A 16,230-nucleotide genomic window follows, 5' to 3' on the forward strand; every position below is an offset into this window, starting at 1 on the left:
AAGCCCTTTTCATTAGTTTTCCTAATAAAAATAGGACATGGCTTCTCTGCCCTCCCAGTTCCCATACACTCTCATTCCCTCTTATTTGTGCGGTCACGGTTAAACCACGTCAATATTTTATACCACTATTGCTTTTTGTCTTATTATCTCTATAAAAAAAATCAATATAAAATGTAGACGTGGGTTAACCGTAACTGTACAAAATAGGAGGACATAGGAGTGTATGGGAACTGGGAGGGCAGAGAAGCTAGGTACATAAAAATAAAGTTTGTAAAACTGCTTTCGAAAACGGTGTAACCCCTCGTTGTAAATTAGGTGGTTTTTAATAAAATACTACTATGCATACAATATAGTACCTGTCACATAGGTATTGAATCACTAATATTGGAAACCGCAAGTCAATATATTAGACCATGCCATGCTGACAAACATAGAGTCAAGTCAATGGATTGTAATCAGTCCATTGCTACATGTGATTACATAACATGCTATAAAAATTATGATGACTAATGTCAAATGAGTATATATCACTAGAGAAATGAATTTCTCAAGAAATAATTGCATTTTGTTTTACTGAACAAGATTAATATCTAGGCAAGAAATACTCGCCTAATTGTTAGATCACTACCTTACCTAATTATAGGATATTGCTCTTATTATAAGTACTTATATATAACTAAATTATCGATATTACTATTGAATTATTATAAGAGAAATGGCTGTAATTGAAATAGCACATATTATTTCAATTATAAGTACTTATTTTTTCTTGAGTTACTGTTTTTGTTGAAAACAAATAATACCATTGTAAGGCTGCAATTCCAATGGTGCTTATGATAAGTGATATATAGTAAGTGCATTTATCAGTGAATCAAGGTAATGCATTGCATTGCATATAGTCAATGATATTTATTGTCAGTCTAAATTACTGACCATGTTGAGCAATCAGTAATTTGCATACTATATACCTCATAAAAATAAAGGTGAGTAGGCTAATAAAAATAGAGTTTTGTAAAACCATTTTAGAAAACGGTGTAACTCCTCGTTGTAAAATAGGTATAGTTTTTAATAAAATACTACTACGCATACAATATAGTACTTAGCACATAGAGTAAATCAAAGGATATGGGAGGCGTATACAACATATATCACAACATAAAGACAATGTTCATAAATCTATGTAGACACACAAGTCATGCAAAAAGTAGCTACATCAACAAGCTAGGTGTAGGTTTTCATTCTAGTACCGGTAGGCACTCACATTCAAGTCCTAACATCAACCTTAGGGACAGGATAGCACCTAACTTTGGATCAAAAGCGATGTAGAAAGTGCATGTGAACATACATGTAAGGTTGGTCTTTGGCTCGAACAAGCTTTTAGGTGTGGGACAAAGCTAGAAGTCCCCTAGGTAACATTAAAAAGGTCGTACCCAGTGCACAAGGCTCCCGCTTTACGCAGGGTCTGAGAGAGGTGAATGTCGGCTAGCCTTACCCCCATTTATGGAGAGGTTGTTCCCAAGTCTCGAACCCGAGACCTACCGCTCATGGGCGAAGGCACTTGCCATTGCACCAAGTGCGACCTCTCCCCTAGGTAACATTGATTCGAAAAAATATTACTTGACAAACGTTGTTGGAAATGTGCCCTAAACCCAATCATAAGATGAAACTTTACAGACATTTCACATGTTAAACTAAACTAGTTTAATGTAAGGGCAATGATTATTGTTTAAAGTCCTCTCATTAAATGTTACACGCTGAAACGATAAGTCTAAAGAAAATGTAATTAGGAGAATACGATCTAAAGAAGTTAGATTCATGAGGTCATTCTCTTTCTTACACATATCCTAAATGTTCTTGACTATAAGGTTGCCAATTACACATTCATGATCCGCTTAGATTAGTACTTGCTATGTCTTCTCTAGGGAAGAGTGACTGGTCTCGAATCATTGGTGTGATTCATATTAAGGCAAGTATATATGTAGGTGCTCAATAGAGAATGAGTCCACTAAACGTAATCAACGATGAGTTCTCATACTCATGTCACATGAGAACTCATACTTAGGATAATGCAAAGTAATCCTTTGCCCTAAGCATCATAGTTGTCTTGTAGTTAGGTCCTTGATCTTTGACAGTGCCAAGGGCACTCAATTGGAGGGGTACCCACGGCATAATTGGGTTAAGCTACTTAACCATGGAGGCAGTTGAATGCACAACAAGGGATCTCTAACCTTCAAACAGTTGAGGGAGAATACTCTGTGATATGATTATGAATCTCTATCCAAAGTATGAATGAGATTTAGGAAGACGTTCCAAATCACATTCAAGGTAATCATATTGGCAAGAGAATCACATTGAATAGTAGACATGAATATACTATCAAACCAAACGATGTGATCATGAGTATTGAATTAAAAAAAAAAGATCGTATTGCATTTTTAATGCCAATCTAAATCGGTTCTCCAAACGTCTTGTGAATAACTTGGGTAGACATGAAATACTGTTAGGTGTCACTCATCGATTAGTACGAGTTCTAATCGGCCACTGCCTCATGAAAAGGAACCTAATGGATCACACACCGTGTAAGGTAATGATTGAAGGATATAACGAAGATGAGTAAGGACAATTAAATAGTTTAATTGTATATGAGGATTAATTTATATATTAATTAACTCATACAAAAGGTTCGTATGGGCTTTAAGTTAGTTTATGATTTCGAGGTCCCAAGTGGTTTTGGTCCATGAGGCCCATTGAGTGTAAGTTGTGTAACAACTAAAACAAAATAGGAAATTAGCCCACTAATCATAGGAGGCCAGCCTAACTACAAGACAACTATAATGCCTCAGGTCAAAGGATTACTTTGCATTATCCTAAGTATGAGTTCTCATGTGACATGAGTATGAGAACTCCTCGTTGATTACGTTCAGTGGACTCATTCTCTGTTGAGCACCTACATATATACTTGCCTTAATGTGAATCACACCAATGATTCGAGACCAGTCACTCTTCCCTAGAGAAGACATAGCAAGTACTGATCTAAGCGGATCATGAATGTCTAATTGGCAACCTTATGGTCAAGAACATTTAGGATATGTGTAAGAAAAGCTAATGATGATGGACCAACCTTTATCTTGGTCAATACCTACAACAAATGATTAATTAAAATAGATTCAAATTGGTATGAAGCGTGGTTCAACAAAAAAATGAATTACCTTTTGTGAAATTGCCTCTCCGTCAACATCAATATTAGGAGCTTCTCGTGTCAAGAACGAAATTAAACTGTCCTCTATGATCTCTTTTCCAAGCATCTTCAATCATTACAAGTACAAAAGGAATTAAACCGCTGTTTAGTTTCTACTTCTCCACACCAAATCCAGATAAAGATGCATTAGAGAAGGATAGATGCATATACATGAAGTACAAGTCTAAGAGATTCCTGGAAATACTGGGTAGCTTCATTTTGAAAAAAATTAACAAAAGACAAAGGCACTTACTTTTGGATTTCCTCCTAGAATTATGTCAATGCCTCTGCCAGCCAATTGGTAGAAATGGTAATGGCATATTTTCTTCCTGCTTGGGCAACAATTTCAGCCTCCCTTGCAGCATACTGATGAGAAAAGTACATAAACACAACGGCAATGTAAAACCAAACTGTCAACAACAACAACAACAACAAAGCCTTTTCCCACTAAGTGGGGTCGGCTATATGAATCCTAGAACGCCATTGCGCTCGGTTTTGTGTCATGCCCTCCGTTAGATCCAAGTACTCTAAGTCTTTTCTTAGAGTCTCTTCCAAAGTTTTCCTAGGTCTTCCTCTACCCCTTCGGCCCTGAACCTCTGTCCCGTAGTCACATCTTCGAACCGGAGCGTCAGTCGGCCTTCTTTGCACATGTCCAAATCACCAGAGCCGATTTTCTCTCATCTTTCCTACAATTTCGGCTACTCCTACTTTACCTCGGATATCCTCATTCCCAATCTTATCCTTTCTCGTGTGCCCACACATCCCACGAAGCATCCTCATCTCCGCTACACCCATTTTGTGTACGTGTTGATGCTTCACCACCCAACATTCTCTGCCATACAACATCGCTGGCCTTATTGCCGTCCTATAAAATTTTCCCTTGAGCTTCAGTGGCCTACGACGGTCACACAACACGCCGGATGCACTCTTTCCATCCAGCTCGTATTCTATGGTTGAGATCTCCATCTAATTCTCCGTTCTCTTGCAAGATAGATCCTAGGTAACGAAAACGGTCGCTTTTTGTGATCTTCGCTAGATTGCTCCGGTCATTAGTGTGGATAAGTATATAAATGGATAGAGATAGGAAAGCAAACACAAGATGTACGTGGTTCACCCAGATTGGCTACGTCCACGGAATAGAAGAGTTCTCATTAATTGTGAAGGGTTTACACAAGTACATAGGTTCAAGCTCTCCTTTAGTGAGTACGAGTGAATGATTTAGTACAAATGACATTAGGAAATATTGTGGGAGAATGATCTCGTAATCACGAAACTTCTAAGTATCGGAGTGTGGTGTCGTCTTGACTTGCCTTATCTGTCTCATAGGTAGATGTGGCATCTTCTCTGGAAGTACTCTTCCTCCATCCAGGGGTGGTATCTTTAACTGGTGGAGATGCACAAGGTAATGTATCAATTTCACTTGAAGCTTACTTGTAGTTTCAGGCTTGGTCAAGCGCGATACAAACTATGTAGTAGGAGTCCCCCAAGTCGCCGAGCTAGGGGGTCTGCTGAAAGAGGTGACAGACAAGGTAAGCAATCAGAGCTCCGACTGATTGTTCACCTTCTCCCCATCTTGCAGCAGCATGAAGGATAAAGAGAAGAAAGATGAGAAGAGATGATATGAGATACTTTTGCTTTTGAAAAAGTAACTTTCCACAGGCTTATTCTTGAACTGAGCTGGAGGGTTTTCTGGTTTCCTCCAGAGTATAAGGCCGACTGAAGAATTTGAGGGTCAAAACAAGTCCATCAAATCTAGAGTACGTTCCACCCTGCTGATATGGGATACTTTTGCTTTTGACAGAGTAATGGATGTATCGGCACGTGTGCTGTTACGCTTGTCTCCACATGCTTCCTTGTATCCTTCGCACTTGCCCTATCTGTTCCTCAAGCAGATGCGGAATCTTCCCTGGAAACATAAGATGATGAAGATGAGTACTCGAGAGCAATGTCAGGTAAGTAATCAGGTAAGGGGTTCCAGGCAGTCAGTTCCTGGCTGGAAGCTTGATTCCAAGTGCTGACTGATTGCTCTCTTTCTCCTTGTCTTGCAGGTAAAAACAAGGCCAAAAGAAAAAACAGGGAAAAAGCATGATATGGGATACTCTTGCTTTTAACCCTGATGATATGAGATATTCTTGCTCTAGTATAGCTTGTTTGCAGAGGTATTATCGGGGGGAAAGAAAGCTGAATATTTCGAAAGGCTTTGTTGGGAGTGCCCTCTCAGATATGATGAAGGGTTGAGCATTTTTGCAGGTCTGCCTGTCCGTTGGGGATGGAGGTCGACATATATAGGAGTCTCCCTAACAACAAGTAGTAATGCTATTCCTTTACCCTGCTTGGTCATAGCACGGTAGTGGGAGCTGCCAGTTTCACATGTTTTAACTCTGTCATAGCACTTTGAAAAAGTGGTCTGTGGTATCTGGCTCTCGAGATTCGGAGAACGATGCCTCTTCGATTTTTGAGAAAGCAATCATGCTGGGGGTCTGACTCTCGAGATTCGGAGAGCAGTGTCTCTTCGATTTTTGAGGAAGTAATCATGTTGGGAGTCTGGCTCTCGAGATTCGGAAGGCGGTGCCTCTTCGATTTTGGAGCAAGCAATCTTGTTGGGAGTGTTGTCTCGAATGTGAGTAAAGGTTGGACATGTTTGCTAGTCTACCTTGCCACGAAGCACAAAGGTTGACACACAGGGACTTTCCAATTATCCAGCAATGGTACTGTTCCTTTACCCTCTCTTCAATTTTGAGAAAGTAGTCATGTTGGGAGTCTGGCTCTCGAGATTCGGAGGAAGGTGCCTCTTCGATTTTGGAGCAAGCAATCTTGTTGGGACTGTTTTCTCGAATGTGAGTAAAGGTTGGGCATGTTTGCTAGTTTACCTTGCCACGAAGCACAGAGGTTGACACACAGGGACTTTCCAATTATCCAGCAGTGGTACTGTTCCTTTACCCTTGTGGGTAATAATATGGTAGCTAGACCTTCAAAATTTATGTGTAAACTTTGTTAGTGCTGTTTCTTTGCTATTCTTTTACCTTTCTTGGTCAGAGCGATGTAGTGGGAGCTGCAAGCTTCACGTGCTCAACTTTGGCAGAGAACTTTGGCAAAGTGATCTGTGGTACCCATGAGTTGTTGTTGCGTGTGGGAAGTGGGTGATTGAACAGTAAGATTCATGTGCTTTCTACTTCACCAGAAGTCTTCGACAGAATGCCCATAATTTCTGCAAAGCTGAGTGTGCGTGTGACAGGTGCTGACAAGGCTAGAAAAGTAGGTGCCTCTTCGATTTCTGAGATCGGCCCTCGTGGTCTCTGAGCAGCCCAGCTTTTGAGAAAGCGAGCGCCTCTTCGATTGATTCGGAGAACGGTGCCTCACCGATTTTTGAGAAAGCAATCATGCTGGGGGTCTGGCTCTCGAGATTCGGGGAGCAGTGTCTCTTCGATTTTTGAGAAAGTAATCATGTTGGGAGAGTGGCTCTCGAGATTCGGAGGGCGGTGCCTCTTCGATTTTGGAGCAAGCAATCTTGTTGGGAGTGTTTTCTCGAATGTGAGTAAAGGTTGGGCATGTTTGCTAGTCTACCTTGCCACGAAGCACAGAGGTTGACACACAGGGACTTTCCAATTATCCAGCAATGGTACTGTTCCTTTACCCTCTCTTCGATTTTTAAGAAAGTAGTCATGTTGGGAGTCTGGCTCTTTAGATTCGGAGGACGGTGCCTCTTCGATTTTGGAGCAAGCAATCTTATTGGGAGTGTTTTCTCGAATGTGAGTAAAGGTTGGGCATGTTTGCTAGTCTACCTTGCCACGAAGCACAGAGGTTGACATACATGGACTTTCCAATTATCCAGCAGTGGTACTGTTCCTTTACCCTTGTGGGTAATAATATGGTAGCTAGACCTTCAAAATTTATGGGTCTAAACTTTGTTAGTGCTGTTTCTTTGCTATTATTTTACCCTTCTTGGTCAGAGCGATGTCGTGGGAGCTGCAAGCTTCACGTGCTCAACTTTGGCAGAGAACTTTGGCAAAGTTATCTGTGGTACCCATGAGCTATTGTTGCGTGTGGGAAGTGGGTAATTGAACAATAAGATTCATGTGTTTTCTACTTCCCCAGAAGTCTTTGACAGAATGCCCATAATTTCCGCAAAGCTGAGTGTGCGTGTGACAGGTGCTGACAAGGCTGGAAAAGTAGGTGCCTCTTCGATTTCTGAGATCGGCCCTCGTGGTCTCTAGGGAGCCTAGCTTTTGAGAAAGCGAGCGCCTCTTCGATTTCTGAGATCGGCCTTCGTGGTCTTTGAGCAGCCCAACTTTTGAGAAAGCAAACGGCTCTTCGATTTCTGAGATCAACCATCGTGATCTCTAAGCAGCCCAACTTTTGAGAAAGCAAACGCCTCTTCGATTTCTGAGCAGGCGCCTCTTTGATTTCTGAAGCTCCGTCGAGTGCAGATTTTTATAGAGGCTGGCATTAAGTTCCAAAGCATACTTGAATCTCCACCAGTAGAAGCTTCATTCTTGCACTTCTAAGATCTTGATTTGTCCGACCTCTTCTCTCTTCAACACCTTTGAAAATGTCTGGCCCCTCCGACCGTCGTTTTGACTTGAACCTTGTTGAAGAGGCAGCCCCGCCTTCTCCAGACAACATATGGCGCCCATCATTCGTCTCCCCAACTGGTCCTCTTACCGTTGGGGATTCCGTGATGAAGAATGATATGACCGCTGCGGTGGTGGCCAGGAACCTTCTCACTCCCAAAGATAACAGACTACTTTCCAAACGGTCTGATGAGTTAGCTGTTAAGGATTCGCTGGCTCTCAGTGTTCAGTGTGCAGGTTCTGTGTCTAATATGGCCCAACGCCTATTTGCTCGAACCCTCCAAGTTGAATCATTGGCGGCTGAAGTGATGAGTCTCAAACAGGAGATTAGAGGGCTCAAGCATGAGAATAAACAGTTGCACCGGCTCGCACATGACTATGCTACAAACATGAAGAGGAAGCTTGACCAGATGAAGGAAACTGATGGTCAGGTTTGACTTGATCATCAGAGATTTGTGGGTTTGTTCCAAAGGCATTTATTGCCTTCGTCTTCTGGGGCTGTACCGCGTAATGAAGCTCCAAATGATCCCCCTCCGGTGCCTTCTCTTTCTGGGGATCTACCGACTGCTGAGACTTCTCCTAAGCAACCTTTGTGAAGGCTCCCTCTTGTGTGTTTATTTTGACTCATGTATATGTACATATTTGTAGCTTATCGGGGATATCAATAAATAAGCTTTCCTTCATTTCAACGTATTGTGTTAAATACACCAAAGCCTTCTTCGCTAAGTTCTTTGAATTTTCTTTTGTTGAAGCTTGTATGTTGAAGCTTTCTGAGTGGAGCATGTAGGTTGGGGTAGTGTTCCCTTAATTTCCCGAGTGAGGAAAACTTCTTGGTTGGAGACTTGGAAAATCCAAGTCACTGAGTGGGATCGGCTATATGAATCTTAGAACGCCATTGTGCTCGATCCTGTGTCATGTCCTTCGTTAGATCCAAGTACTCTAAGTCTTTTCTTAGAGTCTCTTCCAAAGTTTTCCTAGGTCTTCCTCTACCCCTTCGGCCCTGAACCTCTGTCCCATAGTCGCATCTTCTAATCGGAGCGTCAGTAGGCCTTCTTTGCACATGTCCAAACCACCGTAACCGATTTTCTCTCATCTTTCCTTCAATTTCGGCTACTCCTACTTTACCCCGGATATCCTCATTCCTAATCTTATCCTTTCTCGTGTGCCCACACATCCAACGAAGCATCCTCATCTCCGCTACACCCATTTTGTGTACGTGTTGATGTTTCACCGCCCAACATTCTGTGCCATACAGCATCGCCGGCCTTATTGCCGTCCTATAAAATTTTCCCTTGAGCTTCAGTGGCATACGGCGGTCACACAACACGCCGGATGCACTCTTCCACTTCATCCATCCAGCTTGTATTCTATGGTTGAGATCTCCATCTAATTCTCCGTTCTTTTGCAAGATAGATCCTAGGTAACGAAAACGGTCGCTCTTTGGTATTTCTTGATCTCCGATCCTCACCCCTAACTCGTTTTGGCCTCCATTTGCACTGAACTTGCACTCCATATATTCTGTCTTTGATCGGCTTAGGCGAAGACCTTTAGATTCCAACACTTCTCTCCAAAGGTTAAGCTTTGCATTTACCCCTTCCTGAGTTTCATCTATCAACACTATATCGTCTGCGAAAAGCATACACCAAGGAATATCATCTTGAATATGTCCTGTTAACTCATCCATTACCAACGCAAAAAGGTAAGGACTTAAGGATGAGCCTTGATGTAATCCTACAGTTATGGGAAAGCTTTCGGTTTGTCCTTCATGAGTTCTTACGGCAGTCTTTGCTCCTTCATACATATCCTTTATAGCTTGGATATATGCTACTCGTACTCCTTTCTTCTCTAAAATCCTCCAAAGAATGTCTCTTGGGACCCTATCATACGCTTTTTCCAAATCTATAAAGACCATGTGTAAATCCTTTTTCCCATCTCTATATCTTTCCATCAATCTTCGTAAGAGATAGATTGCCTCCATGGTTGAGCGCCCTGGCATGAACCCGAATTGGTTGTCCGAAACCCGTGTCTCTTGCCTCAATCTATGCTCAATGACTCTCTCCCAGAGCTTCATTGTATGACTCATTAGCTTAATACCCCTATAGTTCATGCAATTTTGTACGTCGCCCTTATTCTTGTAGATAGGCACCAAAGTGCTCGTTCGCCACTCATTTGGCATCTTCTTCGTTTTCAAAATCCTATTGAAAAGGTCAGTGAGCCATGTTATACCTGTCTCTCCCAAAACTTTCCACACTTCGATTGGTATATCGTCTGGGCCTATTGCTTTTCTATGCTTCATCTTCTTCAAAGCTACAACCACTTCTTCCTTCCGGATTCGACGATAAAAGGAGTAGTTTCTACACTCTTCTGAGTTACTCAACTCCCCTAAAGAAGCACTCCTTTCATGTCCTTCATTGAAAAGATTATGAAAATAACCTCTCCATCTGTCTTTAACCGCGTTCTCTGTAGCAAGAACCTTTCCATCCTCATCCTTGATGCACCTCACTTGGTTTAGGTCCCTTGTCTTCTTTTCCCTTGCTCTAGCTAGTTTATAGATATCCAACTCTCCTTCTTTGGTATCTAGTCGTTTATACATATCGTCGTAAGCCGCTAACTTAGCTTCTCTGACAGCTTTCTTCGCCTCTTGCTTCGCTTTTCTATACCTTTCACCATTTTCATCGGTCCTCTCCTTGTATAAGGCTTTACAACATTCCTTCTTAGCCTTCACCTTTGTTTGTACCTCCTCATTCCACCACCAAGATTCCTTTTGGTGTGGGGCAAAGCCCTTGGACTCTCCTAATACCTCTTTTGCTACTTTTCGGATACAACTAGCCATGGAATCCCACATTTGGCTAGCTTCCCCCTCTCTATCCCACACACATTGGGTGATTACCTTCTCTTTGAAAATGGCTTGTTTTTCTTCTTTTAGATTCCACCATCTAGTTCTTGGGCACTTCCAAGTCTTGTTCTTTTGTCTTACTCTTTTGATATGTACATCCATCACCAACAAGCGATGTTGATTAGCCACGCTCTCTCCTGGTATAACTTTGCAATCCTTACAAGTTATACGATCCCCTTTCCTCATTAGAAGAAAATCTATTTGTGTTTTTGACGACCCACTCTTGTAGGTGATCACATGTTCTTCTCTCTTCTTAAAGAAGGTGTTGGCTAAGAAGAGATCATATGCCATTGCAAAATCCAAGATAGCTTCCCCATCCTCGTTTCTCTCCCCAAAACCATGGCCACCATGAAAACCTCCATAGTTGCCTGTCTCCCTGCCCACGTGTCCATTTAAATCTCCTCCTATAAATAACTTCTCCGTCTGAGCAATTCCTTGCACCAAGTCTCCAAGATCTTCCCAAAATTTCTCCTTCGAACTCGTATCCAACCCTACTTGAGGTGCGTACGCACTAATCACATTGATAAGTTCTTGTCCTATTACAATCTTGATTGCCATGATTCTATCTCCTACCCTCTTGACATCTACAACATCTTGTACCAAGGTCTTGTCCACGATGATGCCAACACCGTTTCTCGTTCTATTTGTGCCCGAATACCAAAGTTTAAACCCTGAGTTTTCTAGATCCTTTGCCTTACTACCAACCCACTTAGTTTCTTGTAGGCACATAATATTTATCCTTCTCCTCACCATAACTTCCACTACTTCCATAGATTTTCCCGTTAAGGTTCCTATATTCCACGTTCCTAAACGCATTTTGCTCTCTTGAACTCTACCCTTCTGTCCTAGCTTCTTCACCCTCCCCCGTCTAATAGGATCAAAGTACTTCTTTTGTGTGTCCCGGGTAAAGTTGATAGGAGCATATGCTCCCAAACAACTTTGAGTGGAGTCGTTCGAAAAGAAGTTTCTATGGCCCCCTTGCTCATTTAACACTGCATCCGGGTGCTGATGGAGATACAGCGACCCTTGCTCACTTATCACTGTGCTCGGGCCACACAGCGCGCCACTTACGGGTGACGCCCTAGCTTTAGCGCGATTTTGTTCTGGATTCATTTTCATAAGGATTCGACGTGATCATGGAGTGCCGGTATTATAGTAAAAATATGATAGGCTGCCACATGCAAGCTCTAATCAAGTCAAATTTCAATAAACCTTAGGCCGTGCATTTAGAATATTGTGGGGGATATTTCGTTCCTTAAGCAAATCAGACAAGTACTCGGAATTCTCAACACTGCAATATTAAGATGACATATCATAGTTACTCGAAACGTGAAGTTGAGCAAATACTAGTATCTCCTACATATGCATAAACTTATTCAGTGTAAACCTGATTTAGTTTAATCCAATAAACAAGTATTTTTTATCAACGATATGCTACTTGGTCCGAATACCATTAGAATTTCTCCAGAAGCACATGAAACAACATGCCTCCACCCATATAACCATGTTGACAGAGTTTGAAATAGAGACTGAAAAAAGTTTCAGCAGCATCTGAAACACGAGATCTTATGCATTTCTGATTCAACTATCTTTAATATTTTATTGTCATCCCTCCATGACCTATCAGTAGAAAACATATACAGCTGGGAAATTAATAAAAGTCGAAACAGATATAGGATTCTGCATCTGGGATGGTATAAAAAATATAGGATTCCTCATCTGGGATGATATAAAAGATATAGGATTTTGCATCTGGGATGATACAATGCAAACTCCTCTTGGTCACAAAGTACAAAACTTCTAAAGTTTAACTTGCGTGGTATTTATGATTATAAGAAGGTTATGGCATGGCAGCCAATCTATTATCACAGAACCAGGTGCAAGAATCTAAATATATTAACTTAGATTTACCTGGTAGTTCCAACTAAAACAGGAGGCCCCTGTCTGAACATGTATTCCACTTCTTGACGAACATATTTCCACTTCCCTTGAGCAGTCTAAAATAGTACAAACCGAAACCTTATGTCAAGTTGATGATAGACTTTATTGGAATTTGGAGGCATAGAATCTATAAATGCCAGATATAATTAAGGGTGAGCACTAAATATCCTCCTGCAAAGCTTGAATTGGTAAATCATTACGAATGTTTTGCAGATTCGTTGGCACCTCAATGACTGGCGCTTGAAACATTTTCAAGAACTCTTTCTCCTGAAATTATTAAAGGGAAAATTTACAAGAGATCTGCAATTATGAATACAAGTTAAGCAAAAAATTTACTTTGAAAAATACATCGGAATGCTTGTAAACACACATACTTCCGTTTTTGCAGTTCCAGTCATTCCTGACAGCTTTGGGTAGAGCTTGAATAAAGATTGATAAGTGATTTGTGCCACAACAACCGAATCAGCCTAACAAGTATACTGATATTACAACTTTGAACTAGGATGGTAATACTTCATGTAATGAAGTGTGGTGAAAATAAAACTTCAGGTACTTCATGGAGGTACCTGAATCTCCAAGCCTTCTTTAGCCTCCGCAGCCTGATGAATCCCCTCAGACCACCTTCTCTTCTCCTCAACTCTGCCAGTCCGCTGCAAATATTTTAAGAACTTTCAGTTTCTCATATCTATGATAATTTCTACTTGTTTATAAAGTGCAGCATCAATGGATTTATGATTCACATTTCTTTCTATGATTCTATTCCTCGTCAATATAAGACACACAATGACTAGATCCAAGACAATTCACAATTTATACAAGTGGCATTTGGGTACAATCCACTTATCAATCGAGGAAAGAGAAATATTGAATTGGTCTTTCCTTGATTCATTTAGGGTACCTAAAATTATGATGCATAACACAGTTTATCTTTTCCAAATAATATTCCACATAATACATATATGCATATATATATATATATATATATATATATGTTGAGACAAAAGCATACGGCTTTATATGCCTATTGGCCACATTTTAAACGTCAGTACTTGCTCGGTTAATTGCTGATGGAAGGTCAAGCACTTGTGATATTTAACGAAGAAGGCCTATAATGTGCCAATCTCTCAAATGGTGTATTATGTGTAAAGATGAAGCAGAGGGCTTAATTTGTATAAGAAAGGTTGAGTTTGGTCAATACCTAGCCCAAGGATCACTTTCATCCCACAAGTCATTGGTTTCAAGGGCCATCTCAGCAAGAGCTATTCCTTCTTCAGTCAACTCAACTGAGTTATCTTTAAGTTCAACATTGTAATGCTGTAATGTCAATGATTATGAAACATAAAAGTTAATCTTAACATATCAACACCATATCGACATGATATCAATAACACAGAATTACAGATGACACATTGATGACGTATAGAGTATCCCACTCCATGAACAATGGAGCAGGATCCCCTTCTGAAGTTTCTCCCTCCTATTCCTATATATACATATGCATGGGGAAAAACAAACGAATAGCTACACCAGAGTTTATCTGAAAATAATAGGAAAGAGACTAGTCTCACAATTCCTTGCACAAGCAAATCAGCCACTTTAGCACCAACAGGATATCATGCAGCATCTTTACTAGCCTGAGATAGAAGGACAACATTTATTAATCAACATGTACAACAACGAGATCTTTTTACAAATGAAATTACACATTACCATAATAGATTAAGCTACTGATAAAAGAAAAATAAATTAGCATTTAAACTATAATATAAAAAGTATATATAAAAATAAAAATAAAAAAATAAAAAAATAAAAAAACCTTACAAAAAATTTATCTCCCCACTAATTAGCAATGGATTTCGTCCTTCATCAATAAGAACTGAGTCAGCTTCATGAACTATTGCAAAATGAAATGGCTTTGGCCTGTTTTTGCAAAGTAAAACTGCTGACATTAGAAATAGATTAAAAATACAAGTATTTACGAACTTAAATTATTTGAGTACCATTTCATAACAAGATGTTCACTGTTTCCAGCAAGGTTATCTTGTAGATAGTCAAAACCAAGTTCCTGAGGGAATCACTATGAATGAAATATCAGAAAGACAGAATTTTCTTCTTTTTTTGTTTTGGTGGGAACGAACTTACCAGTAAACATCTACACCAGACGAGCAAACATTAGAAAGAAAAACAAGAGGTTTCTAGGCAACTAGCACAAAGAGTAATGCAAATACTACCACACAAGCAGTAGAAATGACTTACTGAGTTATTAGTGTACGGTATGTCACAGCTATAGTTGGATCTCCTCTCTTCAGCTGTCATCCCCCTCTACATTGCACATAGGAATTAAAATAAACATTGAATTACATACATAAATAAATTGAAGTGAAGTAAGCAAGTTAAACAGTTGCAGGCTGCCATGTCTCTCATAATTAGGAATCAAGTCTATTGCAAAAAAAGAAAAAAAAGAAAAAAAAAAAAACATAGAGAGGAAATTACCTGAACAAGACCCACAGTAAGTCCCAAAGAGCGATGACCATGACCCATCCAGTCAGCATCTCGTTGTGCAAGGTAATCATTTACGGTTTACCATTGTTTCAACAGAGAGCAAATTAAGAAATCAAATTTTGAGAAATCTACACGAAAAGAAAAGGTACCAGTGCAAGCAATTGGGCATTCCACCCATTGTACTACACTTCCATACAAATAAAAAAATCTTTTATAAGATCCAACACAGAAAATATACCATGAATGCCTTCACCTGTCAGGGCATTAAGATATGCCGCTAAGGTGGACACCAACGTTTTTCCCTCTCCCGTTTTCATTTCTGCAATGGACCTATCATGAAGCGCTGCCCCACCAATAATCTGGTATTAACATTGACAACACATATAAACATGAAAAAGAAACATTAAGTTGACAAGATACACATAAGTTACATATGTAGAAACTATATGTACAACTGCAAATGTAATTGTGAACACAATGAGAGCAAGAAATCAGAAACCTGCACATCGAAATGGTGCATACCAAGCTTCCTTTTTGCAGGTTCACGAACAACGGCAAAAGCCTCTGTAAACATTATAATTGAAGAAACAGAATTACTCCAAAAGTTTAGAATCCTATTACAACATTGGAAAATATTCTAGTAAGCAGAGAAGATTGCAGCCAGCTTGGATATCAGCAAGTGTCTCCCCCTTTCCCAGCCTTTTCCGGAAATCTGCAGTTTTAGCAGTAAGCTACAAGAAACAAAAGCAACCCATTTTTCAAACAGCCAAAAGAAATTCAATACAACAAACAAACAATAGAGCCCAAACCAACAAACCTGGTCATCAGAGAGACTCTGTATTTGATGCTCAGAGTTCGTTTACGGACTTCACAAGACAGTAGTAGCCCCGAACAACCCAGTTGTTCAAGCTAGTTACATCACTCCATGTTTTTCTCAGAAGACCCAAGTTTTCCTAAAGCAAAGCACAACTCATTCGCGCATTTCATCAAACAGAAGATGGGCAATCGAGTAAAACGAATAGTGTATTGACCGACAGATGATTTTAGATTTCCCTTAGGAGAGGCAGCAATGGGTCTGTTTG

At 40.3% G+C, this 16,230-nt stretch overlaps 1 pseudogene; it reads right to left on the reverse strand.

Moving 5' to 3' along the window:
* Positions 1–1,684: 1,684 nt before the first annotated feature.
* Positions 1,685–15,903, reverse strand: LOC126631406 (protein translocase subunit SECA2, chloroplastic-like; annotated as a pseudogene).
* Between the last annotated feature and the right edge of the window lie 327 nt (positions 15,904–16,230).

Source organism: Malus sylvestris, chromosome 8 (genome assembly GCF_916048215.2).
Source record: "Malus sylvestris chromosome 8, drMalSylv7.2, whole genome shotgun sequence".
Classification (NCBI taxonomy): domain Eukaryota; kingdom Viridiplantae; phylum Streptophyta; class Magnoliopsida; order Rosales; family Rosaceae; genus Malus; species Malus sylvestris.